This window comes from Ovis canadensis, chromosome 1, assembly GCF_042477335.2.
Source record: "Ovis canadensis isolate MfBH-ARS-UI-01 breed Bighorn chromosome 1, ARS-UI_OviCan_v2, whole genome shotgun sequence".
NCBI lineage: Eukaryota > Metazoa > Chordata > Mammalia > Artiodactyla > Bovidae > Ovis > Ovis canadensis.
The window spans coordinates 154306181-154320651 of NC_091245.1; positions in this window are offsets into that span (position 1 = coordinate 154306181).

The following is a 14471-nucleotide window of genomic DNA, read 5'->3' on the forward strand; positions in this document are numbered from 1 at the left end:
AACAGTGTGGAGATTCCTTAAAAAATTGCAAATAAAACTACCTTATGACCCAGCAATCCCACTTCTGGGCATACACACCGAGGAAACCAGAATTGAAAGAGACACATGTACCCCAATGTTCATCGCAGCACTGTTTATAATAGCCAGGACATGGAAGCAACCTAGATGTCCATCAGCAGATGAATGGATAAGAAAGCTGTGGTACATATACACAATGGAGTATTACTCAGCCATTAAAAAGAATACATTTGAATCAGTTCTGATGAGATGGATGAAACCGGAGCCGATTATACAGAGTGAAGTAAGCCAGAAAGAAAAACACCAATACAGTATATTAGCATATATATATGGAATTTAGGAAGATGGCAATGACGACCCTGTATGCAAGACAGGGAAAGAGACACAGATGTGTATAACGGACCTTTGGACTCAGAGGGAGAGGGAGAGGGTGGGATGATTTGGGAGAATGGCATTCTAACATGTATACTATCATGTAAGAATTGAATCCCCAGTCTATGTCTGACGCAGGATGCAGCATGCTTGGGGCTGGTGCATGGGGATGACCCAGAGAGATGTTATGGGGAGGGAGGTGGGAGGGGGGTTCATGTTTGGGAACACATGTAAGAATTAAAGATATTAAAATTTAAAAAATAAAAAAATTAAAAAATTAAAAAATAAATAAAATAAAAAAATAAATAAAAAATAAATAAAAAAGCTGAAGAAGTCTGTTTCTATCTGAGCCATCAGAGAAGCCCGTTACCACTGCTGCTGCTGCTGCTGCTAAGTTGATTCAGTCATGTCAGACTCTGTGTGACCCCATAGACGGAAGCCCACCAGGCTTCCCCATCCCTGGGATTCTCCAGGCAAGAACACTAGAGTGAGTTGCCGTTTCCTTCTCCAATGCATGAAAGGGAAAGTGAAAGGAAGTCGCTCAGTCATGTCTGACTCTTCACGACACCAGGGACTGCAGCCCACCAGGCTCCTCCATCCATGGGATTCTCCAGGCAAGAATACTGAAGTGGGGTGCCATTGCCTAGATTGTTATTAGTTTAGGGTGTTAAATGTAATCACCACAGTAACCTAAATAAAATACTGAAAAAAATTCACATAAAGGTGGAGTATTCTGGGGGTAGTTAAAATACTGTGTATGGTACCATAATAATGGATAAATGTCATTATATATTTGTTCAAACCCACTGAATGTACAATGCCGAGAGTAAACAATAATGTAATCTATGGACTTCAGATGATTGTGATGCATTAATGGAAATTTATCAATTCTAACAAGTTTATGTTCTGGTGAATGACATTGATAAAGAGGGAGGCTATGCATGTATGGAAGCAGGAAAGTATGGGAAATCTCTGTATCTTCCCCTTAATTTCGTTGTCAATTTAAAACTCTGAAAACATAAAATCTTAATAAGAACAGGAGTTTGTGCATGTGGAGTTGAAAAAAATCTGGATCTAGGTAAAGAAAAAAAATTATATGTATGTGTGTATATATACAAAAGAAAACAAAAAGAATCAGAAAAGTTAATTTCCTCAAAAAATTTTTTAAAAATAAATACAAAAGAAGGTAATAATGGAGGAAATTAGTGACAAAAGAGACATTATAAATACATACACAAACAAAAAATTTTTCATTTGCTATTACTTTTAATATGTGGATTAAAATCTCCAATTGTTCATTGTTGTTAAGTTGCTAAGTGTTGATTGACTGTCTTGTGACCCCATGGACTGTAGACCACCAGACACCTCTGTCCATGGGATTTCCCAGATAATAATACTAGAGTGCATAGCCATTTCCCTCTCCAGGGGATCTTTCCGACACAAGGATTGAATTCACATCTCTGGCTTAGCAAATAGATTCTTTACCACTGAACCACAATGGAAGCCCAAGTGTCCAATACTTAGAGATAACTGAAAACAAAACCATAACGTACCAAAACTTATGGATTGGCATGTAGAATCAGTGCTCAGAGAAATATTCATAGTGGGAAAAAACTATTAAAAAAAGCAGAAAGATCTCAAATCAATAACCTAACTTTAAAATTTGAGTAATTAGGAAAAAATATCAATGTTAATCCAAAACTAACAGAAGGAAGGAATTAATAGAGATATTAGCAGAGGTAAATGAAATAAAGATTAGAGAAATAATGGAGAGTGCTAATAAAATCAAATTTTGTTTTTTGGGAAATATTTTAAAAAATAATATATCTTTAGCTATATGTGACTTTGGAACATAAAGAAAGCTAAGTGCTGAAGAATTGATGCTTTTGAACCATGGTGTTGGAGAAGACTTGAGAGTCCCTTGGACTGCAAGGAGATCAAACCAGTCAATCCTAAAAGAAATCAGTCCTGAATAGTCATTGAAAAGACTGATGAGGAAGCTGAAGCTCCAATACTTTGACCACTTGATATGAAGAACTGATTAACTGGAAAAGACTCCAGTGTTGAGAAAGATTAAAGACAAGGGGAGACGGGGACGACAGAAGATGGGATGATTGGATGGGATCAGAGATTCGATGCACATGAATTTAAGCAGGCTCCAGGAGTTGGTAATGGAAAGGGAAGCCTGGCATGTTGCAGTCCATGCAGTTGCGAAGAGTCAGATAGGACTGAGTGACTGAACAGAATAGCTATATTGACAAAGAAAAATAAATATTGATAAAATTTGAAAATGGGGAAATTACTACTGACCTTACAGAAATAAAAAGGTTTATAATATTAATAGAACACAATGAACAATCGTGCATCAACAAATTAGATAATTCATAAGCAATATACAAATCCCTTGAAATAGACAAGTTACCTAAACAACTCTAGAAGAAATTTCTAAACAGAATTTTAACAAATAAAGAGATTGAATTAGTAAACAAAATCTTCCAATAAAGAAAATTCCAATATTATCATCTCTGGTGAATTCTTTCAAACAGTAAAGATTAATTAATCCCAATATCTCTCAAACACTTCTAAAAAATGTGAAACACATTCTATGAGCAAAGACAACACAAGAAAAATTACAGACTAATATCTCTAATGAATATAGATACAAAATTATCAACAAAATTCAGCAAACCAAGTCTGGCAATGTATTAGAAGTACTTTACACCATTATGATGTGAAATTTATTACAGGAATAATAGTTCAACATAAGGAAATCAATTAATAGAATATAACAATAACAATGAAAAAAACCCTATATCATCTCAGTTGATACATAGAAGCTATTTGAGAAAAATCTACTTTCAGAATAAAAATGCTCAGAAAACCAGGAATGGAAGGAATCTTCTTCAACATAATAACAGGTATTAAAAAAAAACACATCATATTCAAGGAAGAGATTTTCTGAATTGCTACTGGAGTTATTTTCTAAAAGGAAAGGTCATAATTGTAGTAGATGCTATGACTTCCATTAAAAAAGTACCATAAACTGTGTGGCTTATACAATAGCAATCTATAGTCTTACAGTTCTGGAGACTATGCGTGCCAAATGAAGGTATTGGCAAGTTTGGTTCTTTTCAAGGGCAGTGAGATGATGTAAATTATGGCAATAATGATCTTTGTGGAAATTATTTACAGTTCTTACAATGTGCCTGAATTCTACTTTCATTTATGTGTTTAATATTATTTAATTGATGAAAGTGAAAGTGGAGAGTGAAAAAGTTGCCTTAAAGCTCAACATTCAGAAAACGAAGATCATGGCATCTGGTCCCATCACTAATTGGGAAATAGATGGGGAAACAGTGGAAACAGTGTCAGACTTTATTTTTGGGGGGCTCCAAAATCACTGCAGATGGTGACTGCAGCCATGAAATTAAAAGACGATTACTCCTTGGAAGAAAAGTTATGACCAATCTAGAGAGCATATTGAAAAGCAGAGACATTACTTTGCCAGCAAAGGTCCATCTAGTCAAGGCTATGGTTTTTCCTGTGGTCATGTATGGATGTGAAAGTTGGACTGTGAAAAAATCTGAGTGTCAAAGAATTGATGCTTTTGAACTGTGGTGTTGGAGAAGACTCTTGAGAGTCCCTTGGACTGCAAGGAGATCCAATCAGTCCATTCTGAAGGAGATCAGCCCTGGGATTTCTTTGGAGGAAATGATGCTATAGTTGAAACTCCAGTATGCTGGCCACCTCATGCGAAGAGTTGACTCTTTGGAAAAGACTCTGATGCTGGGAGGGATTGGGGGCAGGAGGAGAAGGGGACAACAGAGGATGAGATAGCTGGATGGCATCACTGACTCAATGGGCGTGAGTCTGAGTGAACTCCGGGAGATGGTGATGGACAGGGAGGCCTGGCGTGCTGGGATTCATGGGGTTGCAAAGAGTTGGACACGACTGAGTGACTGAACTGAACTGAACTGAATCATGATAAAACTTCTACAAGATGGAAATCTAGTTTTTGCAGAAATTAAATATAGGCCCCAAATCATGAAGGCTTTCCAGAATTTAATTTCATAATATACGTTAGAGGCCTTTTTTCAGCTTTCTACAATAATACTTCATCTTATAAACTGGTCTTAATTTTGTCAACAGAGCTATGAAGACTAAAATGTGGGCAAGGAAATTCGCTTGAATATTTTAGGTTTGTCTTAGATCCGAAAAGTTTCAGTGTTATGATTTTCAGTTAACTCAGAAATGTAACACAGTAGTCAAGCTATTGAATTTTGCATAAACTAAAGCATATTTTTGCTCTCCTAAGCCATACCTATGTATATAGTTAAGATTTTCAGGTAATTACTTCCAGGTGCTTGCCTATAGGAATTCATTGCAATGTAATGAAATCAGAGTAATAAACTCATCAGCAAAAATTAACCCATAGGCATGTTACAGAGACACGTATATTTAAAAGGCATCAGTATTATAATTTGTGGATTCTAGATGTTTATGTTCATGATGAAGACAATCTCCTCCTAAGTAATTAGGAAGATCTACATACAACTAGGTATGCTTGGTGTTATCTTAAGCTCATTAGAATATTACACACACTTAATTTTTAAATGGGTCATTTAGATTTTTGCAATTAACCATAGAGAAATCTTTACAACTTGATTGTCCCATTGTTATAGTTAAGAAAAGCACAATGCAGCTTTCTTTTTATTATCTTTTCCCATCAATTATAATTCTATTAACTGTTGGGGAACTTTGAATATCAAAATTATTTCGGTGAAGAAAACCAAAACACTTTCTACAAACCTTCTACTGTAGCACCTTCTATTTCATAAAGAAATTTTGTCTTAGGTGATAGCTGACTTCAAATCATGTATATGAAAGATAAGTTCCACCCATTTCAAATAATTAGGTTTGGTACTGTAGCACTCAGTATTGTTGCATTTGAAAATGTTGAAAGAACATCGAGACTCCTGATAAGACTGTACTACATTAAATATAAATAAATAATAAAATTGAAATGATTCCTCTTATCAGAACGATTGACTTTCCCAACATGCAGACTGTGAAACTGGAATACTCATATCAGAATAATATCTTAGAATTAAATTTTATGTGCATATATAAAAATATGTTATCAAAAAGAAAATTCTGAGGCTTCAAAGAGACAACAAAAACTTTATGCTACCATTTATGTTAAAGTAAATGATTTCCATTTTCATAAACTCCTAAGTAAACAGTTATGTATGTATTTTTTTCCTGATTTGGGGTCTTAGTTGAGATATGTGGGATCTTTCATTGTGGCACAGGGGCTTTCTAGTTGAGACCTTAGAACTTAGTTGCCCCATGGCATGTGGGATCTTAGTTCCTTGACCAGGGATTGAACCCACATCCACTTCACTGAAAATGGAAATTCTTGAAATAAAATATATGAAAAAAAATTGCATAGACTTAAGAACAGCATTGTGATGTCTGAAGATAGCAAACGATTTTAACAATGTTTCAATAGATGCTACCTAATCTAAGAAATAGAGAAAATTAAAAATATAAACATGAATCACAAAAGTGTTATATGTTATGAAAAAGTGTAATAAACATTATTAGAGTTTCAGAAGAAGAAAAGAAAAAGCGTAAGGAAGATAATTTATTAAATACTGAAAAATTAACAAATTTTATATAAGAAATAAATTTATATATTTAGATGTTCAATAAATACTAAGAAAGATAAATGTTTTAAAAACTGTGCAAATTCAAATTTTACCAGTTAAGCCCTTACAAGTCAAACGAAAAGCATGAGTTGTAAAAGCAACAAAAAAATGTCACTTTGCTATTTTAGGTACATATTTCCTATTGAATATTGATTTAACAAAGTTGAAGTACCAACATTACCTAATTTTAAGGCTCATTATAAAACCAAAGTAATCAAAATACTGTGGTATCACCGTCAAATTAGATAAATAGTCCAATAGAATAGAACAGAGGGTCAGGTAATAGAAAAACATATAATAGAAACTGATTTTAAACAAGGTGCAAAGCCAATAAAGTGGAGACTGGATAATTTTTTTAATAAATGGTTTTGGGATAACTGGATAACCATATTCAAAATTAAAGAAGCCTGGCTCAACATGTTTTTATCATATATAGGTATTACTTCTAAATTTTATCATAATCTAAATGAAAACCTTAAAACTATAAAATTTTTAAAGCAAAACATAGAGGAAAACATTTGTGATTTTGGCTAGGCACAGCTTTCTCAGATATGACACCAAAAACATGAATTGACCAAATTAATAAAAGGCACTTCATCAAGATGTAAATACCTACTCTTTTAAAGTCTAAGACAATGAAAAGCAAGCTGCAGGCTTCCAGTTCTGAATGGTAGATTAGAAGGATGTACGCTCATCTCCTCCTGCAACAGTACCAGAATTGCAACTTACTATTGGACAGCTATCAACAGGAGGATACAGGAATCCACCAAAAAGACACTCCACATCCAAAGACAGAGAAGAATATGCACTAAGATGGTAGGTGGGGTGCAATCACAGTAAAATCAAATCCCATACCCGCCATGATGGTGACCCACAAACTGAAGAACAATAATACCAAAGAAGATCTCCCACTGTTGTGAAAGTTCTGAGCCCCATGTTAGGCTTCTCAGCATGGGGATCCGACAAAAGGATTGGGAATCCCCAAGGAATCTGACCTTGAAGGCTAGAGGAATTTGATTATAGGACTTCCACAGGACTGCTGCTGCTACTGCTGCTGCTAAGTTGCTTCAGTCGTGTCCGACTCTGTGCGACCCCATAGACGGCAGCCACCAGGCTCCCCCATCCCTGGGCTAGGAGGGCACAAATAAAATCTTGTGCTCACCAAGACCCAGAGGAAAGGAGCAGCGGCCCCACCGGACACTGAACAAAAACTATCTGCTGGGGAGGCTTGTGTCAACAGGAGCTTGCCAAAGGGACGGGAACACTGGCAGCAACAGTCCTGGAAGGTCCTCCTGGGTGTAAGCTCTGTTGGATATCATCATTAACCCTACCATAGAACCCACAGACCTCAGGGTTGCGTCACCTCAGGTCATACAACTAACAGGGAGGGAGCACAATACAATCCATCAGCAGATAATTGGATTAAAATTTTACTAAGCAAGCCCCTGCCCACCAGAGCAAGACCTAGTCTTTTTTTTTCTTTCCCACTCAGTCTTACCCATCAATAATTTTGCAGAAGCCTCTTTCATCCACCAGAGTACAGACAAAGAAAACAAGAAGAACCACAATTCCACAGTAGCTAGAACAAAAACCACATTACAGAAAGTTAATTAGGATGAAAAATCATAAAGTTATGTCTCAGACAAAGAGACAATATAAAACCCCAGAAAAATAACTGAATGAAGTGGAGAGGGGGAATCTTTCAGAAAAACATTTCAAACAAATGATAGTGAAGATAATCCAGGATCTCAAAAGCAGAATGGAGAAGATGCAAGAAATGTTTACAAATATCTAGAAGAACTAAAGAACAAGAAAACAGAGATGGGCAACACCCTAAAAGGAATCAATAGCAGAATAACTGAGGCAGAAGAATGGAAAAGTGACCTGGAGGATAGAATGGTGGAAATCACTGCCACAGAACAGAAAATAGAAATAAGAATGAAAAAATGAAGACAATCTAAGAGACTTATGGGACAATGTTAAATGTACCAACATTCACATTATAGGGGTCCCAGAAGGAGAAGAGAGAAATAACCTGAGAAATATGTGAAGAGATAATAGCTAAAAACTCTCCTAACATGGAATCAACCAAGTCCAGGAAGTGCAGAGAGTCACAGAAAGGATAAACTCAAGGAGGAACACCACAAGACACATATTAATCAAAATGACAAAAATTAAAGACAAAGATAAAATATTAAAAGCAATAAGGGAAAAATGGCAAATACCATACAAGGGAACTTCCAGAAGGTTACCAGATGATTTTTCAACAGAAACTCTACAAGCCAGAAGGGAATGGCACAATATATTTAAAGTGATGAAAGGGAATAACCTAAAACCAAGAACACTCTACCCAGAAAAACTTTCATTCAGATTTGATAGAGAAGTCAAAAGCTTTCCAGAAAAATATAAGTTAAGAGAATTCAGCACCACCAAACTAGCTTTACGACAAATGGTAAAGGACTTTCCTAGGCAGGAAACACAAGGGAAGAAAAAGACCTACAGAAAATTAACCCAAAATAATTAAGAAAATGGTAATAAGATCATGGATATGCTGAATCACTTCTTATTTAACTTGTATGCAGAATACATCATGAGAAATACTGGGCTGGATGAAGCACAAGCTGGAATCAAGATTGCTGGGAGAAATAACAATAACCTCAGATATGCAGATGACACCACCCTTATGGCAGAGTGAAGAAGAACTAAAGAGCTTCTTGATGAAAGTGAAAGAGGAGAGTGAAAAAGTTGGCTTAAAACTTAACATTCAGAAAACTAAGATTATGGCATCTGGCCCCATCACTTCATGGCAAACAGATGGGGAAACAGTGGCAGACTTTACTTTGAAGGGTTCCAAAATCACTGCAGATGGTGACTGCAGCCATGAAATTAAAAGACGCTTACTGCTTGGAAGGAAAGTTACGACCAACCTAGACAGCATATTAAAAAGCAGAATATTACTTTTCCAACAAAGGTCTGTCTAGTCAAAGCTATGATTTTTCCAGTAGTCATGTATGGATGTGAGAGTTGGACTGTAAAGAAAGCTGAGTGTCAAAATGAAAGTGAAAGTGAAAGTTGCTCAGTGGTGTCTGACTCTTTGCGACCCCGTGGACTGTATAGTCCATGGAATTCTCCAGGCCAGAATACTGGGTAGCCTTTCCCTTCTCCAGGGGATCTTCCCAACCCAGGGATTGAACCCAGGTCTCCCACATTACAGATGGATTCTTTACCAGCTGAGCCATACAAGAGTGCCAAAGAATTGATGCTTTTGAACTGTGGTGTTGTAGAAGACTCTTGAGAGTCCCTTGGACTACAAGGAGATCCAACCAGTCCATCCTAAAGGAAATAGGTCCTGAATGTTCTTTGGAAAGACTGATGTTGAGGCTGAAACTCCAAAACTTTGGCCACCTGATGGGAAGAGCTGACTCACTTGAAAAGACCCTGATGCTGTCACAGAGAGAAGGCAGGAGGAGAAGGGGACAACAGAGGATGAGATGGTTGGATGGCATCACTTACTCAATGAACATGAGTTTGAGTAAACTCTGGGAGTTGGTGATGAACAGGGAGGCCTGGCGTGCTGCAGTCCATGGGGTTGCAAAGGGTCAGACACAACTGAGTGACTGAACTGAACTGAACTTAGTCACTTTAGTAGTACCCAACTCTTTGAGACCCTGTGGACTGTAGCCTGCCAGACTCCTCTGCCCATGGGATTCTCTAGGCAAGAGTACTGGCATGGTTTCCCATGCTCTTCTCCAGGGGAATTTCCTTGACCCAGGGATCAAAATTGTGTCTCCTGCACTGCAAGCAGATTCTTTACTATCTGAGCCACCAGAGAAGCCCCCAGTAGAATCATCAGTTCAGTTCAGTTCAGTCACTCAGTTGTGTCTGACTCTTTGTGATCCCATGAATTGCAGCACACCAGGCCTCCCTGTCCATCACCAACTCCCAGAGTTCACTCAGACTCACGCCCATGAAGTCAGTGATGCCATCCAACCATCTCATCCTCTGTCATCCCCTTCTCCTCCTGCCCCAAATCCCTCCCAACATCAAAATCTTTTCCAATGAGTCAACTCTTCGCATGAGGTGGCCAGAGTACTGGAGTTTCAGCTTTAGCATCATTCCTTCCAAAGAACGCCCAGGGCTGATCTCCTTCAGAATGGACTAGCTGGATCTCCTTGCAGTCCAAGGGACTCTCAAGAGTCTTCTCCAACACACAGTTCAAAAGCATCAATTCTTCAGGGCTCAGCCTTCTTCACAGTCCAACTCTCACACCCATACATGACTACAGGAAAAACCATAGCCTTGACTAGACGGACCTTAGTCAGCAAAGTAATGTCTCTGCTTTTGAATATGCTATCTAGGTTGATCATAACTTTTCTTCCAAGGAGTAATCGTCTTTTAATTTCATGGCTGCAGTCACCATCTGCAGTGATTTTGGAGCCCCCAAAAATAAAGTCTGACACTGTTTCTACTGTTTCCCCATCTATTACCCATGAAGTGATGGGACCAGATGCCATGACCTTTGTTTTCTGAATGTTGAGCTTTAAGCCAACTTTTTCTCTCTCCTCTTTCACTTTCATCAAGAGGCTTTTTAGTTCCTCTTCACTTTCTGCCATAAGGGTGGTGTCATCTGCATATCTGAGGTTATTGATATTTCTCCTGGCAATCTTGATTCCAGCTTGTGTTTCATCCAGTCCAGTGTTTATCATGATGTACTCTGCATATAAGTTAAATAAGCAGGGTGACAATATACAGCCTTGAAGTACTCCTTTTCCTATTTGGAACCAGTCTGCTGTTCCATGTCCAGTTCTAACTGTTGCTTCCTGACCTGCATACAGATTTCTCAAGAGGCAGGTCAGGTGGTCTGGTATTCCCATCTCTCTCAGAATTTTCCACAGTGTATTGTGATCCACCCAGTCAAAGGCTTTGGCATAGTCAAGAAAGCAGAAATAGATGTTTTTCTGGAACTCTCTTGCTTTTTCCATGATCCAGCGGATGTTGGCATTTTGATTTCTGGTTCCTCTCCCTTTTCTAAAACCAGCTTGAACATCAGGAATTTCATGCTTCATGTATTGCTGAAGCCTGGCTTGAAGACCTACTGATAATTACCTTGAATGTAAATAGATTAAACGCACCAACCAAAGAGTTGGTGGGGACATAGAGTGGCGGGGCAGATGAAAATGTGCATGTATACACTTCCACTTACCACATCATTCTGCTTGAACCCCTAGATTGTATGTAATTATTTTATACTGTTAGGTTAATCAAGTTCCCATTATGGCTTACAATTGAATTATCTTTTATTTTTTGTCTGGTTATTGATTTTGAAAACTGGTAAGCATCTTTTACTGCTATGATTATGTAGCTATTACTCAATATCACTGTATCATGATTAGTCAACAGAAAAATAATAGAATCCTATATTACCAAAGCTACCATTTAATAGAAAAAACCTATAATCACTTGGTACACTCCAGATGCATATCAGAATAAATTTTGGATTTTTTTTTAAATACAAATGCTCAGGTATTGCTTTCTTCCTCCAAAGCTCCAGATATGTTTCTAATGAACAGCCATGTTTAAAAACAACTGGACTATATGATGATCTTTTGCTTTTATCTAATTTGGTTCACTTTTTCTTTTTCATATTTAGTGCTTCCATTTCATTTAGTTTCTGTTTTCCAGTTTCTCTGTGTCTTCTTTCTTTGATGTTCTTTCTCAAGCATGGTAGAAAAGTTTTTGTATACATATATATAAATAGGATGCATAATATATGTATTTTAAAGAACTTATCAATTTTTGCTTAACTAAAAAAATTATGACATTTTGATTCTACTTGTTTGACTCAGTATGCATAGAATGCAAGGTTTCTAATTAAAAAAAATAGATATGCAGCAAGCTACAAAGGTTTACTGTATAGCGCAGGGAACTATAATCTATATTTTGTAATAACCTATAGTAGAAAATAACCTCAAATATAATATATGTGTACATGTACAACTGAATCACCTTGCTTGTACCTGAAACACTATAAGTCAACTATACTTCAATAAAGTATATATATTAAATGAAAAAAAACCCAAGCTACAAGCTAGGAGAACATGGTTGTAAATTATATATCTGATAAGGAACACAGACTTAAAATACATAAACACCTAATACTGTTCAGTAAAAAGAAGTAAACCACACAATTAAAAAACTGAACAAAACATTTGAATAGATACCCTACTATAGAAGATTTATGAATGTGAATATTAACAAGAAAATATGCTCTATGTTGTCAGTAACTAAAAACATGGACATTAATGCACTTTAAAGACACAATGAGATGCCACTTTTTACCTATTAGAATATATAAACCTAAAACAAACAAACAAACAAAAAGCACTGATAGTAGTATTGGCAAGGATTTGGAAAAACTGTAATTCTCATACAGTGCTGGTAAGAATATAATATACACGTATGTATGATACATATGTAGATTCAGTAATCAATTATTTATTTACACACACACACACACTGGTATCATACAATAGGAAAAAATGTATTACAGAATATGTATTAACCTGTATAAATTGTAATAATAAAATTCTGGCAGAACAATGCGAATCATTTTTCTAATGTTTAAGTTATCAACATAATAAGGATAATAATGTAAGGAATTACATGGTCACGAGAGTGAGTTTCTAGATTGGATTATTAACCAAACACTACACACAATATTTGACCCAGCATAAAGTTTAGTTATGTTTAGGAAAGAATAAAGTGTCATTCATAGCAGCAGGATCTGAGAAACTTTAATTACCCAGTTACAACTTCTAATGTCCCCAAACACATAAGATGCCTTTTATTGCTCAAGATGCTATTGTGCAGGTTGATGACAAGAGTTGACACATAAGTCAAGAACACCTACTGGTTGCCTCTGCTAAACTTGCCAATCACTACCACCTGGGGGGATATGTACTGTTTTCCCCTTTCTTTAATGAACGTGAAGTCCACAATCCTACAATGAATAATCCCAGTGACAACATCTTGAGGTGCTTCAGTATTCATTAATTAATGCACAGAAATCCCAGCTAACCTCTCCAAATAGGTACAGACCTTTAGATGATTCCATTAGAAATCTGACTAAAGGTTAACATCCTTCAAATATCCCTGAAGCAGGAAGAAAAGAATCACATCAGAGATGTTAACTATTTTAGCAAACAAACACAAAAAGCAACCAAAAAAAAAATTCCAAACAAACAAACAACAACATACTTTTGAATCATAGAAACAGAATGCATCTAATACCAGGCTTGTGAGGAAGGTAAATTGGAGAGGAGCATAGAAATTGAGTGCTGAAGGATTTTAGCAATGTTCCAGTTCTTACGTAGGTGGTAGGTTCATGAGTGTAAGTTATACGATAAAAATAAATACAAAATTGATGAATGAAAACAAAATCAATGTAAAAAATATAAAAATAAAGGGTGCTGCAGCTGCTGCTAAATGGCTTCAGTCATGTCCAACTCTGTGAGACCCATAGACGGCAGCCCACCAGGCTCCCCCGGCCCTGGGATTCTCCAGGCAAGAACAGTGCAGTGGGTTCCCATTTCCTTCTCCAATGCACGAAATTGAAAAGTGAAAGTGAAGTCACTCAGTCGTGTCCGACTCTTCACGACCCTATGGACTGCAGCCTACCAGGCTCCTCCATCCATGGGATTTTCTAGGCAAGAGTACTGGAGTGGGTTGCCATTGCCTTCTACAAAAATAAAGGGTGAAGTGAAGTGAAGTCGCTAAGTCGTGTCTGACTCTTTGCGACCCCGTGGACTGTAGCCTACCAGGCTCCTCCCTCCATGGAATTCTCCAGGCAAGAGTATGGAGGGGGTTGCCATTTCCTTCTCCAGCGGATCTTCCCGACCCAGGGATCAAACCCGGGTCATCAGACATAAATTAATACTTAAGATTAAAGGAAATTTTTGTGCTTGAAATTTTTAGTAAATGAGAGTACTTTCTTGACATTTTAAAAAAGGATGAGTGAGTGAAAGTCGCTCAGTCCTGTCTCTTTGTGACCCCATGAACTATACAGTCCATGGAATTCTCCAGGCCAAAATACTGGAGTGGGCAGCCTTTCCCTTCTTCAGGGGATCTTCCCAACCCAGGGATTGAACCCAGGATTCTTTATCAGATGAGCCACCAGGGAAGCCCAAGAATACTATAGCGGGTAGCCAATACCTTCTCCAGCAGATCTTCCTGACTCAGGAGTTGAACTGGGGTCTCCTGCATTGCAGGTGGATTCTTTACCAACTGAGCTATCAGGGAAGCCCCTTTTATAAAGTATATATTTCATAAAAGGAGAGGTACACTGTTCTGCTAAATACTGCTTTTCAGAGA